The sequence below is a fragment of the Coregonus lavaretus genome (genome assembly GCF_964263955.1).
Source record: "Coregonus lavaretus genome assembly, chromosome: 8".
Taxonomy (NCBI): Eukaryota; Metazoa; Chordata; class Actinopteri; order Salmoniformes; family Salmonidae; genus Coregonus; species Coregonus lavaretus.
This window is the reverse complement of record NC_139995.1, coordinates 30490056-30515678: the sequence shown is the minus strand read 5'-3', so window position 1 is coordinate 30515678 and position 25623 is coordinate 30490056. Positions and strand designations below refer to the sequence as shown.

Below are 25623 nucleotides of genomic sequence, written 5' to 3'. Positions count from 1 at the left end.
GTTATCCACGTCGGCACCAACGATGTTAGGATGAAACAGTCAGAGGTCACCAAGTGCAACATAGCTTCAGCGTGTAAATCAGCTAGAAAGATGTGTCGGCATCGAGTAATTGTCTCTGGCCCCCTCCCAGTTAGGGGAAGTGACGAGCTCTACAGCAGAGTCTCAGCACTCAATCGCTGGTTGAAAACTGTTTTCTGCCCCTCCCAAAAGATAACATTTGTGGATAATTGGCCCTCTTTCTGGGACTCACCCACAAACAGGACCAAGCCTGACCTGCTGAGGAGTGACGGACTCCATCCTAGCTGGAGGGGTGCTCTCCTCTTATCTACCAACATAGATAGGGCTCTAACTCCTCTAGCCCCACAGTGAAATAGGGTGCAGGCCAGGCAGCAGGCTGTTAGCCAACCTGCCAGCTTAGTGGAGTCTGCCAATAGCATAGTCAGTGTAGTCAGCTCAGCCATACCCATTGAGACTGTGTCTGTGCCTCGACCTAGGTTGGGCAAAACTAAACATGGCGGTGTTCACCCTAGCAATCTTATTAGGATAAAGACCTCCTCCATTCCTGCCATTATTGAAAGAGATCGTGATACCTCACATCTCAAAATAGGGTTACTTAATGTTAGATCCCTCACTTCAAAGGCAGTCATAGTCAATGAACTAATCACTGATCATAATCTTGATGTGATTGGCCTGACTGAAACATGGCTTAAGCCTGATGAATTTGCTGTGTTAAATGAGGCCTCACCTCCTGGTTACACTAGTGACCATATTCCCCGTGCATCCCGCAAAGGCGGAGGTGTTGCTAACATTTACGATAGCAAATTTCAATTTACAAAAAAAAAAATGGCGTTTTCATCTTTTGAGCTTCTAGTCATGAAATCTATGCAGCCTACTCAATCACTTTTTATAGCTACTGTTTACAGGCCTCCTGGGCCATATACAGCGTTCCTCTCTGAGTTTCCTGAATTCCTATCAGACCTTGTAGTCATAGCAGATCATATTCTAATTTTTGGTGATTTTAATATTCACATGGAGAAGTCCACAGACCCACTCCAAAAGTCTTTCGGAGCCATCATCGACTCAGTGGGTTTTGTCCAACATGTCTCTGGACCTACTCACTGCCACAGTCATACTCTGGACCTAGTTTTGTCCCATGGAATAAATGTTGTAGATCTTAATGTTTTTCCACAAAATCCTGGACTATCGGACCACCATTTTATTACGTTTGCAATCGCAACAAATAATCTGCTCAGACCCCAACCAAGGAGCATCAAAAGTCGTGCTATAAATTCTCAGACAACACAAAAATTCCTTGATGCCCTTCCAGACTCCTTCTGCCTACCCAAGGACGTCAGAGGACAAAAATCAGTTAACCACTTAACTGAGGAACTCAATTTAACCTTGCGCAATACCCTAGATGCAGTTGCACCCCTAAAAACGAAAAACATTTGTCATAAGAAACTAGCTCCCTGGTATACAGAAAATACCCGAGCTTTGAAGCAAGCTTCCAGGAAATTGGAACGGAAATGGCGCCACACCAAACTGGAAGTCTTCCGACTAGCTTGGAAAGACAGTACCGTGCAGTACCGAAGAGCCCTCACTGCTGCTCGATCATCCTACTTTTCCAACTTAATCGAGGAAAATAAGAATAATCCAAAATTTATTTTTGATACTGTTGCAAAGCTAACTAAAAAGCAGCATTCCCCAAGAGAGGATGGCTTTCACTTCAGCAGTAATAAATTCATGAACTTCTTTGAGGAAAAGATCATGACCATTAGAAAGCAAATTACGGACTCCTCTTTGAATCTGCGTATTCCTCCAGGGCTTAGCTGTCCTGGATCTGCACAGCTCTGCGAGGGCCTGGGATCGGGAGAGACACTTAAGTGTTTTAGTACTATATCTCTTGACACAATGATGAAAATAATCATGGCCTCTAAACCTTCAAGCTGCATACTGGATCCTATTCCTACTAAACTGCTGAAGGAGCTGCTTCCTGTGCTTGGCCCTCCTATGTTGAACATAATAAATAGCTCTCTATCCACCGGATGTGTACCAAACTCACTAAAAGTGGCAGTGATAAAGCCTCTCTTGAAAAAGCCAAACCTTGACCCGGAAAATATAAAAAACTATCGGCCTATATCGAATCTTCCATTCCTCTCAAAAATTTTAGAAAAAGCTGTTGCGCAGCAACTCACTGCCTTTCTGAAGACAAACAATGTATACGAAATGCTTCAGTCTGGTTTTAGACCCCATCATAGCACTGAGACTGCACTTGTGAAGGTGGTAAATGACCTTTTAATGGCGTCAGACCGAGGCTCTGCATCTGTCCTCGTGCTACTAGACCTTAGTGCTGCCTTTGACACCATCGATCACCACATTCTTTTGGAGAGACTGGAAACCCAAATTGGTCTACACGGACAAGTTCTGGCCTGGTTTAGATCTTACCTGTCGGAAAGATATCAGTTTGTCTCTGTGAATGGTCTGTCCTCCGACAAATCAACTGTACATTTCGGTGTTCCTCAAGGTTCCGTTTTAGGACCACTATTGTTTTCACTATATATTTTACCTCTTGGGGATGTTATTCGAAAACATAATGTTAACTTTCACTGCTATGCGGATGACACACAGCTGTACATTTCAATGAAACATGGTGAAGCCCCAAAATTGCCCTCGCTAGAAGCCTGTGTTTCAGACATAAGGAAGTGGATGGCTGAAAACGTTTTACTTTTAAACTCGGACAAAACAGAGATGCTTGTTCTAGGTCCCAAGAAACAAAGAGATCTTCTGTTAAATCTGACAATTCATCTTGATGGTTGTAAAGTCGTCTCAAATAAAACTGTGAAGGACCTCGGCGTTACTCTTGACCCTGATCTCTCTTTTGACGAACATATCAAGACTGTTTCAAGGACAGCTTTTTTCCATCTACGTAACATTGCAAAAATCAGAAATTTTCTGTCCAAAAATGATGCAGAAAAATTAATCCATGCATTTGTTACTTCTAGGTTAGACTACTGCAATGCTCTTTTTTCCGGCTACCCGGATAAAACACTAAATAAACTTCAGTTAGTGCTAAATACGGCTGCTAGAATCCTGACTAGAACCAAGAAATTTGATCATATTACTCCAGTGCTAGCTTCCCTACACTGGCTTCCTGTTAAGGCAAGGGCTGATTTCAAGGTTTTACTGTTAACCTATAAAGCGTTACATGGGCTTGCTCCTACCTATCTTTCCGAGTTGGTCCTGCCGTACATACCAATACGTACGCTACGGTCACAAGACGCAGGCCTCCTAATTGTCCCTAGAATTTCTAAGCAAACAGCGGGAGGCAGGGCTTTCTCCTATAGATCTCCATTTTTATGGAACAGTCTGCCTAACCATGTGAGAGACGCAGACTCGGTCTCAACCTTTAAGTCTTTACTGAAGACTTATCTCTTCAGTAGGTCATATGATTGAGTGTAGTCTGGCCCAGGAGTGTGAAGGTAGGCACGGAAAGGCTCTGGAGCAACGAACAGCCCTTGCTGTCTCTGCCGGGCCGGTTCCCCTCTCCACTGGGGTTCTCTGCCTCTAACCCTGTTGCAGGGGCTGAGTCACTGGCTTGCTGGTGCTCTTTCATGCCGTCCCTGGGAGGGGTGCGTCACTTGAGTGGGTTGAGTTACTGACGTGATCTTCCTGTCTGGGTTGGCGCCCCCCCTTGGTTTGTGCTGTGGTGGAGACCTCTGTGGGCTATACTCGGCCTTGTCTCAGGATTGTAAGTTGGTGGTTGAGGATATCCCTCTAGTGGTGCGGGGGCTGTGCTTTGGCAGAGTGGGTGGGGTTATATCCTTCCTGTTTGGCCCTGTCCGGGGGTTTCTTCGGATGGGGCCACAGTGTCTCCGGACCGCTCCTGTCTCAGCCTCCAGTATTTATGCTGCAGTAGTTTATGTGTCGGGGGGCTGGGGTTAGTTGGTTATACCTGGAGTACTTCTCCTGTCTTATCCAGTGTCCTGTGTGAATTTAAGTATGCTCTCTCTAATTCTCTCGTTCTCTCTTTCTCTCTGAGAACCTGAGCCCTAGGACCATACGTCAGGACTACCGGGCATGATGACACCTTGCTGTCCCCAGTCCGCCTGGCCTTGCTGCTATTCCAGTTTCAACTGTTCTGCCTGCGGTTACGAAACCCCTACCTGTCCCAGACCTGCTGTTTTCAACTCTTAATGATCGGCTATGAAAAGCCAACTGAGAGACCTGAGCCCTAGGACCATACGTCGGGACTACCGGCCGTGGTGACTCCTTGCTGTCCCCAGTCCGCCTGGCCTTGCTGCTATTCCAGTTTCAACTGTTCTGCCTGCGGTTATGGAACCCCTACCTGTCCCAGACCTGCTGTTTTCAACTCTTAATGATCGGCTATGAAAAGCCAACTGAGATTTATTCCTGATTATTATTTGACCATGCTTGTCACTTATGAACATTTTTGAACATCTTGGCATGGTTCTGTTATAATCTTCACCCGGCACAGCCAGAAGAGGACTGGCCACCCCTCATAGCCTGGTTCCTCTCTAGGTTTCTTCCTAGGTTTTCGCCTTTCTAGGGAGTTTTTCCTAGCCACCGTGCTTCTACACCTGCATTACTAGCTGTTTGGGGTTTTAGGCTGGGTTTCTGTACAGCACTTCGAGATATTAGCTGATGTAAGAAGGGCTATATAAAATAAAATTGATTGATTGATTGATTTGCAAAGTATTTCAAGAAACTGGAAAAAATATATCAAACAAGTGTTTTTATATTCCAAAAGTATTATCAGATTAACTGTTTTGTAGAGATAATTATCTGACTCAAGTTGTAAATGCTGGTAAACACTTGAATACATTTAGTTACAAACATTTCACAAAAGTAGTGCACTGGGCCTTTACTAGTCCTGTATTTGCAGACCAATATAGACATGTTCAGCGCAGGCAAAAAAATAATAATTTCACCCCCCCAAATGGCATACAAAGATGGAAAGATACAGACTGCAGAAATGTCCAACTGCATCACCCCCCAAAAGTGTCTCAATTTCTATATCAGCATTCAGCAATACATAATTATTAATTAATGAATTAATTACCACAGTGATTTGATTTAAGTTATCCCTGAAGTGTAGGTCTATGTACATGTCAGTGGAGGCTGCTGAGGGGAGGACTGCTCATAATAATGGCTGGAACGGAACATATGGAATGGCATCAAACACATAGAAACCAGCCATTACCATGAGCCCGTCCTCCCCAGTTAAGGTGCCACCAACCTGTTTGTGCATGTCTGGAATTTCTATATTCATAAATCTATTTCTAGTCCATTGAGAATTTACAGAAAAGTACTAAGCAATAGGCCTATGTGTAAAGACAACCTTACATCTAGGATGGCGGTATAGGAAGACTTTCTCTTTACACCTTTGAAAGCTTCCAAAGGCAAATGAAAGTTCCTTGTGATAGTACATCAGTTCTGAGTAGTACATTCATTTTAGATACAGCCAAATCTTATTTCCTAATGACAATTATTCCAACAAGGTAAAAAGACAGCATTGTATGTATAGTCGGCAGACCCTGGCTATTAGTTGCACCATCCCCCAAGGCCAGTTTAGAAGTGATAGTTTGACTCACGTCACTTCCATATAGTTCTCCTCATTATTGTCAAAACGAAGAACTGTCCACAGTTTTCTGAATATTTACAAAGCAGTATGAATATGATGGCCTTTAAATATTTTTTTTTTACTGCATTGGCCATAAAACCGAGATCCAGAGATCTGGAAAAAGTCCAGCCCTTTGAGTAATTTGAACAGTACTTCATAATTCAGATGCAAACAAGCTCACAGTGTGAACGCGACATAACGTTTGGAGTATAACTCCAGGAAAAATATATTGGAAGATATTGGAAATGTGTGGCATCTAAATAAATCTCACTACTTCTCTTTCTTCTCTTTCTTTTCCTTCTCTTTTTCTTTCTCTGCCTTCTTCTTCTCCTTCTTCTTCTCTTGCTTCTCTGCCTTGTACTTCCATACGGGCAGCTCCAGGTGACCCTTGTGCCTTTTCCTCTTTTTTTCCTTCTTAGGCGTGCGCTCTCCAGACTATCTGGATCTTGGGGATGCAGCCGGAGGGGAACACACTGTTCCTGTGGGCCATGTTCCTGGGGATGAAGGTGCGCACCCCGGTGGAGGCTATAGAGATAATGCTGCCCCTGCGCTCTGTGTCCACACAGCAGGACGTGGTGATGGTCTCGGCCGAGTGTATGTAGGGAATGATGGAGGAGACGGAGCCGTTGCTGTGGCACACAGAGCTCTCCTCCAGTTTCTTCTCCGAGTGCTTCTTCATCAGCTCAGGCACGGCCAAGCGCCTCTTCCCCACCTCAGGGGGGCTGGTGGGGCATAGCGGCCGGCAGCCGGTGGCCACCAAAGGGCTGTGGATGCTGGTGGTGATACGCAGCATATGGTCCAAGACACCGTTGTCCTGGGGGTCTCGGGGAAAGTTGAAGCTGAAGGTGGATTTGATGCGCTGGGTGATCATCTGGCCGGCGCTCTTGTTGGCCGTGGCTTTGGCCACCAGCACTTTCAGTTCTGGCCACTCAGGGATGTAGCTCTCAGTAAACTGCTCGGCTCTAGGCCGCAGGTTGAGGCGGCGGAGGCGGTTCAAGGTCTCGTAGCGGCCCGTCTTTAGGGCCCAGTTCCGCGCACACTTCTGCTTCGGGGTGTCTATCGCATTTAGGTCTGCACCTGGGAGAGAAATAGCAGTGAAGGGAAAAAAAATTAAATAGCTTTCAAGTCACAATATGTCTCCATTGAAACACTTTCATTCACATTCCATTGCATATACAGTTGAAGTCGAAAGTTTACATACACCTTAGCCAAATACATTTAAACTCAGTTTTTCACAATTCCTGACATTTAATCCTAGTACAAATTCCCTGTTTTAGGTAAATTAGGATTACCACTTTATTTTAAGAATGTGAAATGTCAGAATAATAGTAGAGAGAATTATTTATTTCAGCTTTTATTTCTTTCATCACATTCCCAGTGGGTCAGAAGTTTACGTACACTCAATTAGTATTTGGTAGCATTGCCTTTAAATTGTTTAACTTGGGTCAAACTTTTCGGGTAGCCTTCCACGTATTGGTCCTCTGTAGCTCAATTGGTAGAGCATTGCGCTTGTAATGCCAGGGTAGTGGGTTTGATCCCCGGGACCACCCATACGTAAAAATGTATGCGCACACATGACTGTAAATCGCTTTGGATAAAAGCGTCTGCTAAATGGCATATTATTATTATTCCCACAATAAGTTGGGTGAATTTTGGCCCATTCCTCCTGACAGAGCTGGTGTAACTGAGTCAGGTTTGTAGGCCTCCTTGCTCGCACACGCTTTTTCAGTTCTGCCCACACATTTTCTATAGGATTGAGGTCAGGGCTTTGTGATGGCCACTCCAATACCTTTGTTGTCCTTAAGCCATTTTGCCACAACGTTGGAAGTATGCTTGGGGTCATTGTCCATTTGGAAGACCCATTTGCGTTCAAGCTTTAACTTCCTGACTGATGTCTTGAGATGTTGCCAGGTCCCGTGTAGCTCAGTTGGTAGAGCATGGTGTTTGCAATGCCAGGGTTGTGGGTTTGTTTCCCACGGGGGACTCACAAACTGTAAGTCGCTCTGGATAAGAGCGTCTGCTAAATGACTAAAATGTAAAAAATGTTTGTTTCAATATATCCACATAATCTTCCTTCCTCATGATGCCATCTATTTTGTGAAGTGCACCAGTCCCTCCTGCAGCAAAACACCACAACAGCATGATGCTGCCACCCCCGTGATTCACGGTTGGGATGATGTTCTTCGGCTTGCAAGCTGCCCCCTTTTTCCTCCAAACATAACGATGGTCATTATGGCCAAACAGTTCTATTTTTGTTTTATCAGACCAGAAGACTTTTCTCAAAAAAGTACGATCTTTGTCCCCATGTGCAGTTGCAAACTGTAGTCTGGCTTTTTTATGGCAGTTTTGGAGCAGTGGCTTCTTCCTTGCTGAGCGGCCTTTAAGGGTATGTCGATATAGGACTAGTTTTACTGTGGATATATATACAGTGAGGGAAAAAAGTATTTGATCCCTTGCTGATTTTGTACGTTTGCCCACTGACAAAGACATGATCAGTCTATCATTTTAATGGTAGGTTTATTTGAACAGTGAGAGACAGAACAACAACAAAAAAATCCAGAAAAACACGTCAAAAATGTTATTAATTGATTTGGATTTTAATGAGGGAAATAAGTATTTGACCCCTCTGCAAAACATGACTTAGTACTTGGTGGAAAAACCCTTGTTGGCAATCACAGAGGTCAGACGTTTCTTGTAGTTGGCCACCAGGTTTGCACACATCTCAGGAGGGATTTTGTCCCATTCCTCTTTGCAGATCTTCTCCAAGTCATTAAGGTTTCGAGGCTGACATTTGGCAACTCGAACCTTCAGCTCCCTCCACAGATTTTTTATGGGATTAAGGTATGGAGACTGGCTAGGCCACTCCATGACCTTAATGTGCTTCTTCTTGAGCCACTCCTTTGTTGCCTTGGCTGTGTGTTTTGGGTCATTGTCATGCTGGAATACCCATCCACGACCCATTTTCAATGCCCTTGCTGAGGGAAGGAGGTTCTCACCCAAGATTTGACGGTACATGGCCCCATCCATCGTCCCTTTGATGCGGTGAAGTTGTCCTGTCCCCTTAGCAGAAAAACACCCCCAAAGCATAATGTTTCCACCTCCATGTTTGACGGTGGGGATGGTGTTCTTGGGGTCATAGGCAGCATTCCTCCTCCTCCAAACACGACGAGTTGAGTTGATGCCAAAGAGCTTGATTTTGGTCTCATCTGACCACAACACTTTCACCCAGTTCTCCTCTGAATCATTCAGATGTTCATTGGCAAACTTCAGACGGGCCTGTATATGTGCTATCTTGAGCAGGGGGACCTTGCGGGCACTGCAGGATTTCAGTCCTTCACGGTGTAGTGTGTTACCAATTGTTTTCTTGGTGACTATGGTCCCAGCTGCCTTGAGATCGTTGACAAGATCCTCCCGTGCAGTTCTGGGCTGATTCCTCACTGTTCTCATGATCATTGCAACTCCACGAGGTGAGATCTTGCATGGAGCCTCAGGCCGAGGGAGATTGATAGTTCTTTTGTGTTTCTTCCATTTGCGAATAATTGCACCAACTGTTGTCACCTTCTCACCAAGGTGCTTGGCGATGGTCTTGTAGACAAGTGTATTTTATACAGGTCACAAACTGAGTTTGGAGCACTCCCTTTAAGAGTGTGCTCCTAATCTCAGCTCGTTACCTATATAAAAAGACACCTGGGAGCCAGAAATCTTTCTGATTGAGAGGGGGTCAAATACTTATTTCCCTCATTAAAATGCAAATCAATTTATAACATTTTTGACATGCGTTTTTTTGGATTTTTTGTTGTTATTCTGTCTCTCACTGTTCAAATAAACCTACCATTAAAATTATAGACTGATCATTTCTTTGTCAGTGGGCAAACGTACAAAATCAGCAGGGGATCAAATACTTTTTTCTCTCACTGTACTTTTATACCTGTTTCCTCCAGAATCTTCACAAGGTCCTTTGGTGTTGTTCTGGGATTGATTTGCACTTTTCACACTAAATTACGTTCATCTCTAGGAGACAGAATGCGTCTCCTTCCTGTTCGGTATGACGGCTGCGTGGTCCCATGGTGTTTATACTTGCGTACTATTGTTTGTACAGATGAACGTGGTACCTTCAGGCATTTGGAAATTGCTCCCAAGGATGAACCAGACTTGTGGAGGTCTACAATTGTTCTTCTGAGGTCTTGGCTGATTTCTTTTGATTTTCCCATGATGTCAAGCAACGAGGCACTGAGTTTGAAGGTAGGCCTTGATATACATCCACAGGTACACCTCCAATTGACTCAAATGATGTCAATTAGCCTATCAGAAGCTTCTAAAGCCATGACATCATTTTCTGGTGTCAGCTGTTTAAAGGCACAGTCAAATTAGTGTATGTAAACTTCTGACCCACTGGAATTGTGATACAGTGAATTATAAATGAAATAATCTATCTGTAAAAAATTGTTGGAAAAATTACTTGTGTCATGCACAATAGTAGACCGGCGAAACAGACCGCCGGAGGGGAGCAACGGGCGGAGACGTTACACCCCCCCCACCGACCGGACACGCGGCTCCCACCGCAGGACATTGCCGGCCAGGAGGACAACCCCGAGGAGCGGGCCGGTCAGGGCGGCGACAGTGGAAGTCCCGAATTAGGTTGGGATCCAGAACGTCTCCAGCCGGAACCCAGCTCATCAGGACCATACCCCTCCCAGTCCACCAGGTAACGGAGCCGTCCCCCCACGGAACCTGGAGTCCAGCAGGTCCCTCACCGCATACGCCGGACTCCAGTCAATGTCCAGGGGCGGGGGGCGTACCCCGGGGGACGGCATCCGCCAGAGGACCAGGAACCACCGGCCTGAGGAGAGACACATGAAAAGTGGGTGAGACACGGTAGTGAGGGGGAAGGAGCAGCCGGTACAGTACCTCATTTATCCGCCGGAGGACCTTAAACGGCCCCACAAACCGGGGGCTCAGTTTCTTGCAGGGCAGGCGGTGAGGGAGGTTTTTAGTGGACAGCCACACACGATCACCAGGCTGGAATATGGGGGCCTCACTGCAGTGGCGGTCAGCTTGGTCTTTCTGCCGACTAATGGCCCTCTGGAGATGGACATGGGTGGCGTCCCAGACCTGTCCGGCCCTGCGGAACCACTCGTCGACAGTGGGCGCATCGGTCTGGCTGGGTGTCCAAGGGGCCAGCGCCGGCTGGTACCCCAGGACGCACTGGAAGGGAGTGAGCCCCGTGGAGGAGTGAACAAGGGAGTTCTGGGCATATTCTGCCCAGGGAAGAAACCTCGCCCACTCACGCTGCCAGTCCTGACAGTGGCAACGAAGAAACCTCCCCAGCTCCTGGTTCATGCGCTCCACCTGCCCATTCGACTGAGGCCTATACCCGGAAGTAAGGCTGGTCATGGACCCGATCTTCTCCAGGAAAGCCTTCCACACTCTGGAGGTGAATTGGGGGCCCAGTCCGAGACGATGTCCTCCGTAAGTCCATAATGCCGGAAGACCTGTTGGAACAGGACCTCAGCAACCTGGAGAGCAGAAGGCATGATTTGGAGAACCGATCTACGACCACCAGGACTGTGGTGAAGCCGTCAGAACGTGGGAGGTTGGTGACAAAGTCTATGGACAGGTGTGACCAAGGTCGCTGAGGCACTGGGAGAGGTACTAGTTTGCCTGCCGGGGCGTTCTGATGTGTCTTCGTTTGGGCACATACGGAACAGGAGTTGATATAACGGGAGACATCAGTAGCCAAGGTGTGCCACCAGTATTTTTGTGAGAGAGAATGTAGGGTGCGCGTAATACCGGAGTGCCCTGCCGTAAGGGTGGTTTGCGCCCAGATCAGCAGGCGCTCACGGACCCTGGTGGGTACATACACGCTGGGTCCTCCTGAGCCGCCAGGTGGATGTCTTTGTCCACATCCCAAACGACAGGTGCCACGATGAGAGACAGAGGCAGGATAGGACCCCCCAGATCCTTCCTTTCTCCAGTATGGTGCATCCTGGAGAGTGCGTCAGGTTTCACATTCTGCGATCCTGGGCGGTAGAACAGAATAAACTGAAAGCGGGTAAGAAATTGGGCCCACCTGGCTTGATGAGAGTTCAACCGTTTCACTGCCCGTATGTGCTCCAAATTCCGGTGGTCAGTGAGAATACGGAATGGATGGACTGCGCCCTCCAGCCAGTCTCCATTGCTCCAGAGCGAGGACCACCGCCAACAGCTCCCTGTCTTTTTGAGAAAAAGGCACAGGGATACATTTTCTCTGGCTTACCTTGCCGCTGGGAGAGGACCCCACCCACGCACTCCTCAGATGCGTCCACCTCCAGGATGAAAGGACGAGCTGGATCTGGGTGTTTTAGGAGGGGCGCTGTGGTGAACCTCTCCTTCAGCCTCTTGAAGGCAGCGTCAGCCTCCGGGTTCCAAGCCAGCTTCTGAGGCCACCCTTAAGGAGAGAGGTGAGCGGGGCGGCTATGGAGCTGAAGGACCTAATGAAAAGCTGGTAGAAATGTGCGAAGCCCAGGAAGCTCTGTAGGCCCTTGATGGTGGTGGGGACTGGCCATGACCTGACGGCGTCCGTCTTCGCTCTTTCCATGAACACCCCCTGAGGACTGATCCTGTATCCCAGGAAGGAGATGGCCTGTTGGTGGAATTCACATTTCTCCCCCTTCACCACCAGGCTGTGTTCCCAGAGGCGTAGTAGGACCGCTCGGACGTCCCTGACGTGCTCCTCGAACGTAGCCGAGTAGATCAGGATATCGTCGATGTACACCACCACCTGTTTACTCAGCATGTCTCGGAACACGTCATTGACGAAGGACTGGAACACGGAAGGTACGTTGGCGAGGCCATAGGGCATGACACAGTATTCATAGTGGCCTGAGGTAGTGCTGAATGCCGTCTTCCACTCGACTCCTTCCCGGATTCGGATCAGGTTGTAGGCACTCCTCAGGTCCAACTTGGTAAAGTACCGGGCCCCTCGCAGCTGCTCGATGGCCGACGGAACCAGAGGGAGGGGGTACCGGTACTTGGTGGTGACTGCGTTCAGCCCCCGGTAGTCAATGCACGGCCTCAGTCCTCCGTCTTTTTTGGCCACGAAGAAGAAGCTGGCGGAGGAGGAGAGATAGAGCGTCTGATGAACCCGTTTCAGGGTCTCCGCCACATACTTCTCCATGGCCTCAGTCTCCGCTATGGAGAGGGAGTAAATGTGACTTGTTGGGGGGTGTTGTCCCTCCAGCAGGGCAATGGCGCAGTCCCAGGGCCTGTGAGGAGGGAGACACGTAGCCTTGGAGGCAGAGAAGACATCGGAGAGATCTGCGTACTCACATGGAATGTTGGGCTGGCGGGCGGACTCCGGACTCTCTACTGACGTGGAGCAACAAACCACCGGCAGGCAGGTCCTCCGGCATGAGGGGGACCAGGCTGTCATCCTCTTGGTGATCCAATTGATGGTGGGGTTGTGTAGTCTGAGCCAGGGCAATCCCAAGACGATCCGGTGAAGGGGTGACGTGACGATGTGGAAGGACAGCTCCTTGTGATGCTCCGGTAGTGTGGGAATGGTGATGGGGAGAGTGACGTGCGTAATGGTGCCTGATCCAAGTGGTTTATTGTCCAGCGAGGTGACGTGTAGTGGAGAAGACAGTGGCACAGTGGGCAACCCCCATTCAGAGACCAGCTCCCTATCGATAAGGTTCCCCGCTGATCCGGAATCTATCATTGCCGTGGAAAGCGAAGAGAAGGAAGAACCATTCACCGTTAGGGGAACTAAAAACAATGGTTTGGTGACAGGTGATGACGGAACACTCACGGAGCGGCGACGGGAGTCATACCGCCTAGATAGGGAGCTGCCAGGAGATTTGTGGTCCGTGGTGGTGTAGGGAGTGCTTCCCACTTCCATGGGTGAGGACTCGGAGGCAGGGCAGCTTCCATAGCTCAGATGGGGTGAGTGTTGAGGCTCCGGGTGGTGTTGGGAACGCGTCGGTCTCTCAACATGTCACCAAGACGAATGGACGTGGCGATGAGGGTATCAAGGTCCATCTCATCGTCCCGACATGCGAGTGCCGTCGTGATGTCCTCCCGTAAGCCTCTCCTGAAGGCCGTGCGCAGAGCACGCTCATTCCATCCGGAGGATGCCACCACCGTGTGAAAGCTCAGGGCGTACTCGAACGCGGCCTCCTCTCCCTGTTGTAGCCAGAGGAGACGCTCACCCCCGTCCTTTCCCTCCGTGGGATGATCAAACACCGCCCTGAACCGAGCGAGGAAGGTGAAGTAGGGAAGCGCCGCGGCTTCACCTCCTTCCCAGACTGCCGTGGCCCAATCCAGCGCCTTTCCCTTCAGTAGCGAAATCACCAGCGCCATCCTGGCTTGGTCCGATGGAGATGCCCCACGCTGATGCGCCAGATACAGTGAAACCTGTAGCAGGAAGCCTCTACATTTCGTTCTTTTCCCGTCATAGCGCTCCGGCAGGGCGAGGGGTCCCTCAGACATTGGTGATAGCATGGGAGGAGGTGGACTGGGTGCACTCGCCGCTCCCTGAGGTGGAACCGGAGCGATGGTCAGTTTATGCAGCGTATGGAGCACTTCCTGCATGGCGGCGTTCAGCTGGGCAATCTGCTGCTGGTGCTGGTCAAGGCGCTGGGAAACTCCAGGAGGATTACCTGCTGCATCCGTCTTCAAATAAAATAAAATACAATTTTATTTGCCACATGCGCCGAATACAACAGGTGTAGACATTACCATGAAATGCTTACTTACAGCCCTTAACCAACAATGCATTTATTTTTTAATAATAAAGTAAAATAAAACAACAACAACAAAAAAGTGTTGAGAAAAAAAGAGCAGAAGTAAAATAAAATAACAGTAGGGAGGCTATATATAGGGGGGTACCGGTGCAGAGTCAATGTGCGGGGGCACCGGCTAGTTGAGGTAGTTGTGGTAAAATGTACATGTGGGTAGAGTTAAAGTGACTATGCATAAATAATTAACAGAGTAGCAGCAGCGTAAAAAGATGGGGTGGGGGTGGGGGGGCAGTGCAAATAGTCCGGGTAGCCATGATTAGCTGTTCAGGAGTCTTATGGCTTGGTGGTAGAAGCTGTTGAGAAGCCTTTTGGACCTAGACTTGGCACTCCGGTACCGCTTGCCGTGCGGTAGCAGAGAGAACAGTCTAGGACTAGGGTGGCTGGAGTCTTTGACAATTTTGAGGGCCTTCCTCTGATAGAGGTCCTGGATGGCAGGAAGCTTGGCCCCAGTGATGTACTGGGCCGTACGCACTACCCTCTGTAGTGCCTTGCGGTTGGAGGCCGAGCAGTTGCCATACCAGGCGGTGATGCAACCAGTCAGGATGCTCTCGATGGTGCAGCTGTATAACTTTTTGAGGATCTGAGGACCCATACCAAATCTTTTCAGTCTCCTGATGGGGAATAGGCTTTGTCGAGCCCTCTTCACGACTGTCTTGGTGTGTTTGGACCATGATAGTTTGTTGGTGATGTGGACACCAAGGAACTTGAAGCTCACAACCTGTTCCACTACAGCCCCATCGATGAGAATGGGGGCGTGCTCAGTCCTCTTTTTTCCCCTGTAGTCCACAATCATCTCCTTTGTCTTGGTCACGTTGAGGGAGAGGTTGTTATCCTGGCACCACACGGCCAGGTCTCTGACCTCCTCCCTATAGGCTGTCTCATCTTCATGATAGGTGTGTGATTCTGTGACGAGTACTGAGGATACGAAGAGGCAGGACGCAGATGCAGGAATCAACAATGTAAAGGTTTACTTAACACTGCGCAAGAGAACAACAAAGAGTGAGTACACAACATGACACTAACAATCACACACCACACAACACTGAACAGTCCAGGGCTATATAGGGGTGGTAATGAGATGATGAGGTGCAGGTGCGCTGGAGGTGATTAGGGTGCGTTGGGTTTCCATTTCGGTGTTGCCGAGGTGGTGCGCTCAGACCGGTGGCTCAGTAGACCGGCGAATCAGAGCGCCGGAGGGGAGCAACGGGAGGTTACGTGACAATTATGGATAGAGGGGAGAAGTAATTATCTTTAATGTGATGAAGAAAAGGCTTCAGTTAGCTGAGCATGTTTTCCTCAACTCTTTTAGTATATTGACAAATGTGAACTGGCAGTGAGTGACCGTGACTCCAGTGGATATTACTGATCTTCTGAAAAGAGGACAAAATAGCTGGAGTAGAGTCCCCAAATTAATCCCTTAAACCTGGCAGCCGTCACTAACACATGCTCTCAACCAGAGAAAGCTGACTGCAAACATGGGCAGACACACCACAGGTACATCCATCCATCCCAACCACATTACTACACACGTCCTATACCCTTAGACCTTCAATCTGTGGGTTAATGCTCAACCCCAAATAGAACAGAGATTTAATAATTGCCAATTCACTGAGTCAGGAACATTGCTGACTGGGGAGAAAAACATAGGCTAATCCCATAATTCTGTGTGTACAACTATCTCTTCCTCCTCTCTCCCTCTCTGGGCCTTTTTTCCAAATCTGTTTAGAGGTATGCCCTTTGGAATCTCTAAAGTAATTGAATTAAGGTACCCTGCGGGACCTTAGATGGCAGCAGACACACTGTTGTGTGTCTTACTATGAACACTGATGTGCCTCTGATAATACATGTGAGATACAGTTGAAGTCGGAAGATTACATACACCTTTATTTTAAGAATGTGAAATGTCAGAATAATAGTAGAGAGAATGATTTATTTTAGCTTTTATTTCTTTCATCACATTCCCAGTGGGTCAGAAGTTTACATACACTCAATTAGTATTTGGTAGCATTGACTTTAAAATGTTTAACTTGGGAAACGTTTCAGGTAGCCTTCCACAATAAGTTGGGTGAATTTTGGCCCATTCCTCCTGACAGAGCTGGTTTAACTTTCTTTATTTTTAACTAGGCAAGTCAGTTAAGAACAAATTCTTATTTACAATGACAGCCTACACCGGCCAACGCTGGGCCAATTGTGCGCCGCCCTATGGGACTCCCAATCACGGCCAGTTGTGATACAGCCTGGAATCGAACCAGGGGTTCTGTAGTGACGCCTCAAGCACTGAGATGCAGTGACTTAGACCGCTGCCTTAGACCGCTGTGCCACTCGGGAGCCCTAACTGAGTCAGGTTTTTAGGCCTCCTTGCTCGCACCCGCTTTTTCAGTTCTGCCCACACATTTTCTATAGGCTTGAGGTCAGGGCTTTGTGATGGCCACTCCAATACCTTGACTTTGTTGTCCTTAAGCCATTTTGCCACAACTTTGGAAGTATGCTTACATTGTCCATTTGGAAGACCCATTTGCGACCAAGCTTTAACTTCCTGACTGATGTCTTGAGATGTTGCTTCAATATATCCACATAATTTTCCTTCTTCATGATAACATCTATTTTGTGAAGTGCACCAGTCCTTCCTGCAGCAAAGCACCCACACAGCATGATGCTGCCACCCCCGTGCTTCACGGTTGGGATGATGTTCTTCGGCTTGCAAGCTGCCCCCTTTTTCCTCCAAACATAACGATGGTCATTATGGCCAAACAGTTCTATTTTTGTTTCATCAGACCAGAGGACATTTCTCCAAAAATTGCGATCTTTGTCCCCATGTGCAGTTGCAAACCGTAGTCTGGCTTTTTTATGGCGGTTTTGGAGCAGTGGCTTGACCCTTGCTGAGCGGCCTTTCAGGTTATGTCGATATAGGACTCATTCTACTGTGGATATAGATACTTTTGTACCTGTTTCCTCCAGCATCTTCACAAGGTCATTTGCTGTTGTTCTGGGATTGATTTGCACTTTTCGCACCAAAGTACGTTAATCTCTAGGAGACAGAACTCTAGGAGACAGAACGCGTCTCCTTCGTATGACGGCTGCGTGGTCCCATGGTGTTTATACTTGCGTACTATTGTTTGTACAGATGAACGTGGTACCTTCAGGCGTTTGGAAGTTGCTCCCAAGGATGAACCAGACTTTTTTTTTTTTTTTTTTCTGAGGTCTTGGCTGAATTATTTTGATTTTCCCATGATGTCAAGCAAAGGGGCACTGAGTTTGAAGGTAGGCCTTGAAATACATCCACAGGTACACCTCCAATTGACTCAAATGATGTAAATTAGCCTATCAGAAGCTTCTATAGCCATGACATCATTTTCAAGCTGTTTAAAGGCACAGTCAACTTAGTGTATATAAACTTCTGACCCATTGGAATTGTGATACAGTGAATTATAAGTGAAATAATCTGTCTGTAAACAATTGTTGGAAAAATTACTTATATGTCCTAACCGACTTGCCAAAACTATAGTTTGTTAACAAGAAATGTGTGGAGTGGTTGAAAAACGAGTTTTAATGACTCCAACCTAAGTGTATGTAAACTTCCGACTTCAACTGTATGTGGCGCTGTGAACTGCATATAATGTAGGCTTATACACAGTATACGCAGGTAAGTTGGGGTCAGAATTATGTATTTGTACTTGTAACATCAATTTTTCAGGTTATCTAAACATTTATAAGATGTTCTCTCATGTATACAGTACGGTGTGTATAGTAGTGTTGAAGTGGAGGAGGCCTCTCACTCACCGGCCATGACGAGGGAAGACACCACATCATCTCGGCCCTGCATGGCAGCTTTGATGAGTGAAGTGAAGCCACAGCAGTCCCGGATCTCTGTGTCTGCCCCGGGGTAGTAGTTGAGGATGTAGGTCACTGTAATAGTGTGACCTGGAGAAGGGCACAGGGTGAGAATGGGTTCAGGGGATCATGAGGTACCATCGAAAAGACTAAAGGCCTGTCACAAATGGCACCATATTTCCTATATAGTGCAATACTTTTGAAGTAGTAAGTACCACAATGAGCCAGATATTTCACCGGATTTTTGAATGTGAAGCATCCGGTTGGCGTTTCCACGCACTACCAAATATGATGATGAGAGGAAGCCCAGTGGCCGGCAGTGGGAGAAGATGGAGCAAGATGGATTTTGGCCGACATTCTGTTAATTTTCTCATCGATTAAACATTTGATCTCTATACAGTTTTCTGTTTCCAAAACTATAATCTGTAACTAACAGAGTGGACTGCGTTTTGTACACTTTACCCTTTGCCAAAGTTTTAAAAAAAATAGTTGTTTAAAAGGAGTGCAAGGGCGAATTGAGTTACTGCACACACACACTTCACGGAGTATGCCTTCCCTAATGGAAATATGCAAATAAATACTAGAACGCGCCAATAGGATCTCACTAGCTTGTGCTTGGCTCTGCCCACCACCTTGCTTATTCTGTCCACTATGATTAATTTGCTCCCATTGGAAAGGACAGGCTCTGGTCTATCTTGGATTAGTGAAAACAAATATTTGGTTGTACTCTATAAAGGTAATAGGTGCTATTTGGGATGTAACCTAGAGATGTGCTAATGAGGTTTCACTGTGTAGTATTTAGTAATAGGTCTGGTGAGAGTGGCTCACCTGCTTGTCCAGCGATCATCAGTTCTGTGTTGCCATCGTTGTCCTGGTGATTTATATCCAGGTAGGGACAGTGGTAAAGAGATTGCACAATTTCCCAAAAACCCTTATAGCACGCCACCATCAGTCCAGTCTATTGGGTAAATAATTAGGATTAGACTGATGAAGTAAAAATCTGACTGCAACAGAGTCAAGGCTGCAATTAAGTCCAACAACAATTCTACTACATTACTTGATTGAAAGCATTCCGTGTCTTTATACAGGGCATGATGCTCCTGGTATTTGAACTAGTAACCCTCAGGACTCGCTGGATCATACACCCCCAAAAGCTATCCCAAATGTAAAATAACAAGAGAGACCCATACCCAGCCATTGTGATCCACCTCCATGACCTCCTCTTTTGTTACCCCTCTCTCCAGAACCTTCCGAAGCGCCAGGGGGTCATTCCGAGTGCACGCCTCATACAGCGTGTTGGCGGTGCCCTGTGAATCACCTTCCTGCTCGTAGTCTGGAAGCACTGAGTCATCTGAGAGGACACTCCCGGAGTCTAACACACTCCCTGACAAAGACACCTCTGAGGCGTCATCGTCAGGGCCTTTGCCCAGGAGGGGGTCCTCAGACACGGAGTTCTTCACAGCAGCCATCTTGGAAGAGACAGAACTGGACCCTCAGCCTACATCACCACTGGAGCTATGAGGAACAGAACCAGAGGGGTCAAAGGTCAATGACTAAAACACTGTCTGGCATGGGCCCACACCTAGAGATCTCTAGGGAACTAAACCAGTGGTCAGACCAGTCTGTTGATTGTGTTAGCATTGAAGTTGAGGCACACCCACAGAGCCATTCAATTGGCCCTTAGAATGATCTGTAGATCAACGACACATCTCTCTGATATGATTGACAGTTTGACTGGAGGTAACGCAACATAATTCTCCATCAGGGATAATGATGGTTTATCTCTTTGAGAGTGGTTACATTTCTCCAGCCCTATCCCTCAGCTGTTTACCAAATAAGTGGGGGGATGACCGGTTTGTTGTTGTCCCAGATTGCCTGTTTAATCTCTGTGTATGGCAACAGAACAGTTGTGGCTGAGCGAGCTCAACATGCCTTCAGTGTTGAATAACTGGATTAGCATCTGAAAGCCCTTCTGAACACAACACTAAATTCACACTAAGAATAACCTGAGTCACACGTGGGACTTCAGCGGCTCCTGTTTGGGCTTTAAATTCAGCCACACCTGTACGAGGCCATCATTGCATTCTGGCCATTGAAACTACTCTTGTTTTTCTCTTACGAGGATAAGCCTCAGAGATGTTGAGTTGTTGGATATACGTATTAGTGATGCATAACGCATCACAGATACATCACAGATACATGTATCCTCACACTAATTGTACAGTTGTGCCAATTGAGAAAAAAAGTCCACTGTAGATAGAGAGACAGAGGACCACTGAGGATATAGTGTCACCCAGGGAGACAGGTGTTTCAGAGATGCTGATGTAAAACATATCAACAGAGTCCCTGGGGTTCCAAAGCCTCTTACGCAAGATTAAAAGCACTCTATTTGCAAAAAAATGAAAAATCAGCTTGAGTATTTGTTCTACATCGTCTTTGATGTCCGGAGCAGAGACTGAAATGCAGTTGAGTGTCCTGAAGCATTGCCTCTTAACGGCAGCAAACAGTCAACAACTTTTTGTGCTCTGTTCAATTATCGTTAACCTGAGCATGCACATTTCTAGAAGACACATAATCTATCAATAAAACTGTCTCTAGTAGTAATTGTCTCTAGTAGAAAATATTTTAAAACCCATCCCTGAAGACTGGACTTACCTCAAAAATCTAACTGGTTTCTTCAAATTACTGTAGATATGGTACACCACCAAACAACCGTCACAGAAGCCACTTCCGAATCCTCCTCTTCTCCTGTGTCCTTCCAGTGAGTGACAGGTGAATGCAGGTTTCCCACACAGGCCCATCTACGCCGTTGCATTTCCCTTCTCCATCCCACAGTCTGCCTGATGTCATGAGGATCAGAGGAGGAGTCTTAACATAGACACCATGTGTCTCAAGCCAGCAAGCATACTCTCTCACCTCATCCCAATTACTGAGGATTTCAAGAGGGGATTATTGACTGTGGCCATTTCCATCTCTCTACAAACCACAAATGCATTGAGACCTTTGCCACCTTAAGTCTAAAACTAACTGACTGTCCCTTTCCCCCTTCTATTGTCCTCTCTGTGCCACTGTAACACGGTGTTAGGAAATTATGTAGTAAAAAATGAGTGTCATGCAAGGTTTTCCCCCCATTTCATTCAGTAAACCATTCCCTTATTAGATATATTTTTGAAGCAGTCAAGTATGACTGTGGTGCCAAAGTCCCCCTCAAGCCAACAAACTTCCCCCTTGTGTTGTCCTCCTGACCAATGAGAGGTATTTATTTATTATATGTTAGAGATTTCATGATGCTTGGATCTAAACCAAAGTAGATAATTTAAAGATTGTTCTATACATCAGTTGGAGTCTCTATAAGCTTCAATATGAGGTCCAAAACCTAGCGTGAAAGTGCATCCTTGTAGCTGTGGGGGCTAATATAGTCAAAATATTTGCCTTGGGGTAAGTTGAGCCAATGACCATGGGGTAAGTTGAGCCAATGGTTTGTTGAGCCAATGGCAAGTTAAGCAAACTCAAGTGTTTTCTTCCAAGGCCTAATGCAAGGCAATATCATTGGGATATGAGGTAACAACAGGGCCTTTGTTAAAAGTGTTTAAAAAAGTACAAAGTGTTTTTTAGGTGTTAAGCCTGTGTTAAAAGATGCTTAAAATTATTAAAATACAAAAAAGCGATTGTGATTGTGTTGAATTGTCTTTTGGAAAAAAGATAAACATGGATTTAAAAAGGTAGTGGTAATATTTCATTCAGTACAGAAATTTGTAGACGGCTGTCCCTTGGCTCAACATACCCCATATCCGGGGTAAGTTGTGCCAAGAGACCACTTTTTCTGGACAAGCTACAGTGTTTTTTCTAAATTGTAAGGTTTACATGAATTCTGATTATTTCCAGGGATACACAACATCCTGAAATATATGTAGATATCTTTGCTAGAAAGAATACTATATTTTCCTTGACGGAGTGATGCTGAATGCAAAAAATGGCTCAGCTACCCCGCTCTCCCCTACATACACTCATACATACTGAATCAAATATTCCCATTCTCACTTGCTTTCAGTGTATCAAACACATACACATGTAGCCTACATCACATGTACAAATGGTATATGGAGGAGGACAACAATGCAAACGCTGCAACTGTCTGAAAACTGTTTTTGTGTTGTCTCAGAGGTAAAGGCCACTGGGGCCAATGGTGAGTGGGTGTTTTGAGAGTGTTTTAACTTTGAGTTTTATACAGAGGGCAAACAATGCCTCTGTAAGTGATGATACTAGGATTCTTGGAAACATGATGTGTGGCGCTCACTGAAACAAGCATTACAAAGTAAATTTACACAAACACTGTATAAGCAAATATATATATACACACAGACAAGCGTATACACATATGTCCTCAAAGGCATACAGCCAGACAACAGAGACCATTTGGTGGAGACAGACACAGATGTGCATGTATTAATGGTTTGTTTTTCTAGTTACGTATTTCACAATATCAATCAGACAGAGTCACCAGCAAAGCACCCCACACCATAAAACCTCCTCCTCCATGCTTTACGGTGGGAACTTTACATGCAGAGATCATCCGTTCACCCAAACCGCATCTCACAAAGACACGACGGTTTGAACCAAAAATCTCCAATTTGGACTCCAGACCAAAGGACAAATTTCCAACGGTCTAATGTCCATTGCTCATGTTTCTTGGCCCAAGCAGGTCTCTTCTTCTTATTGGTGTCCTTTAGTAGTGGTTTCTTTGCAGCAATTCGACCATGAAGGCCCGATTCACACAGTCCCCTCTGAACAGTTGATGCTGAGATGTGTCTGTTACTTGAACTCTGTGAAGCATTTATTTGGGCTGCAATTTCTGAGGCTGGTAACTCTAATGAACTTATCCTTCCATTCCTGTGGCGGTCCTCATGAGAGCCAGTTTCGTCATAGCGCTTGATGGTTTTTGCGACTACACTTGAAGAAACTTTCAAAGTTCTTGAAATGTTCCGTATTGACTGACCTTCATGTCTTAAAGTAATGATGGACTGTCATTTCTCTTTGCTTATTTGAGCTGTTCTTGCCATAATATGGACTTGGTCTTTTACCAAATAGGGCTATCTTCTGTATACCCCCCTACCTTGTCACAACACAACTGATTGGCTCAAACGCATTAAGAAGCGAAGAAATTCCACAAATTAACTTTTTAGAAGGCATACCTGATAATTGAAATGCATTCCAGGTGACTACCTCATGAAGCTGGTTGAGATAATGCCAAGAGTGTGCAAAGCTGTCATCAAGGCAAAGGGTGGCTATTTGAAGAATCTCAAATCTCAAATATATTTTGATTTGATTTTTGGGTTACTACATGATTCCATATTTGTTATTTCATAGATTTATGTCTTCACTATTATTCTACAATGTAAAAAATAGTAAAGATAAAGAATGAGTAGGTGTGTTCAAACTTTTGACTGGTAGTGTGTATATATATATTGATTAGTTTAGTTGTTTTAAGGTTATCTTGTCTCACTATCACTAAGCACGTATAGGGGTGGTGGGATCGTTGAGGTTGTTTTTCTCGAGGGCGCAACCAGCGGGTGGGGCTGGTTGCAATGGCCACTCGCAGAGGTTTGGAATTTGAAAAACCTAGTCGGCGGCATGGAGTAAAGATTCCTGCTGCGTCAGGGTGTTCAGTGGAAGAATGTAGCTTAGCAGTGGGCGCTATTATTGGGTATGATAGCATAAAATCAGCCTCAAGGATGAATAGCGCTGTAGTGATATTCTTAGATTTGTTGGGTTCTATTTTTCTCATAATTGGATCCGTATGTGATGAATAGCTTGGAAGGAATGCATTAATGAGGAGCACTGTACTGATATGGATTGTTTCACATAACAGCCTGTGATTCATGTGGGGAACGTTAGGGGCTAGGATGAGATAAGACTTGTATTTCTCACAGATACGAACACTCTCTCTTTGTTGTCTGTAAAACCGTCCTTGAACGTGGGTACATGGAGTACAGTGGAATGGTGTCTTTTGGGTGCTGACTCCACAGGTTATTGTGATAGCAACTTATGCCTGGCAACAGTGTGCAATAAATGGAGAAGAGGAGTTGGGACCAACCCCTGCGCCAACGGATTGGCTGAACCACACTCAGTCCTTTACTCTGATTGGCCAACAGAAGAGGTGGGAACTATCTGTCAGAGTATTTGGGGGGGAACCTATGAGCGGTGTTTTAGTTCTCTGAGTGCCCTGCGTGGTATTTCAGTGGACCCGTATATATGAACCTTCATACTTATCATACATACATTTTGCATATAATAAATTAAGCTTGGATTGAAGATCTCTTGATTCTTATTCCAATACCAGATTTGAATTACGCAATTTCTAACAATTGGTGACCTCCGACTGTGATCTGGTAGCGGAACTTCACTTCGCTGGAATTCATCCAGCCTATTGGACAATCGATGTCTTCGAACCGTGTGTTTCACAAATTGCCCGGGCTTCTAAAAAGGTAAGCAAAACACCTATTGTAATATAACTAAAGTTTTGCACATTGGCTTTATCCAAATTAATTTCGTGAAACACCTGTTTGATGTAAGTGAACCCTATTGTACTATAAATAACAATTACAGTATACTATTTCGATTTCATAATATACTATGCAAATGTTTGATGATTGTGATGGTTAAACCCATGGGAGTGCGAGCTATGACTAAGGCTCATAGGAGGCACTTTAAAGTAGATTAGACAGTGCGACGCTATGACTAAGGCTCATAGGAGGTACTTGAAAATAGATTAGATAGTGCGACGCTATGACTAAGGCTCATAGGAGGTACTTTAAAATAGATTAGATAGTGCGACGCTATGACTGAAGGCTCATAGGAGGTACTTTAAAATAGTTTAGACAGTGCGAGCTATGACTGAGGCTCATAGGAGGTACTTTAAAATAGTTTAGACAGTGCGAGCTATGACTGAGAGACTCATAGGAGGTACTTTAAAAGTTAGACAGTGCGAGTGTTGTCGTATGCATGAGAGTGTGAATGACAAACCTGTATACCTTGATAGAAAACTAATTGGGAATTAAAACGTCTGTGGCTGTCCAAACTGTATAATTTGGGGATAACTGTTGGGTTTGTGGTTGCTTAAACCATATAACCCGTTAATAACAATTAGGAACATAAAGCTAAAGTGATGAATGACTAGTGTGACTGAACTGAAACGTTTGAGCTGATATGATTGAACTGTGGCGTTTGATGTTTGACCCTGCAAAATACTGGTTAAACAATTAGACTGAAATAATTCGGTTTATCGTTGAAATATAAACATGCACCAACTTTAACTAATTAGGTGGGGATAATTTGATTTAAATAACTAGATTAAAGTACTTTAAATAACGA

The 25623-nt window shown here is 45.8% G+C and overlaps 1 pseudogene across 1 annotated transcript; it reads right to left on the bottom strand.

The window, feature by feature from the left end:
• Positions 1 to 5911: 5911 nt before the first annotated feature.
• LOC311134004 (photoreceptor ankyrin repeat protein-like) lies at positions 5912 to 19721 on the bottom strand (annotated as a pseudogene). Its single transcript has 4 exons — positions 19443 to 19721; positions 19081 to 19210; positions 18202 to 18342; positions 5912 to 6718 (listed from the first exon to the last, which is right to left on the bottom strand). The product of its transcript is annotated as a photoreceptor ankyrin repeat protein-like (transcript).
• Positions 19722 to 25623: the final 5902 nt, after the last annotated feature.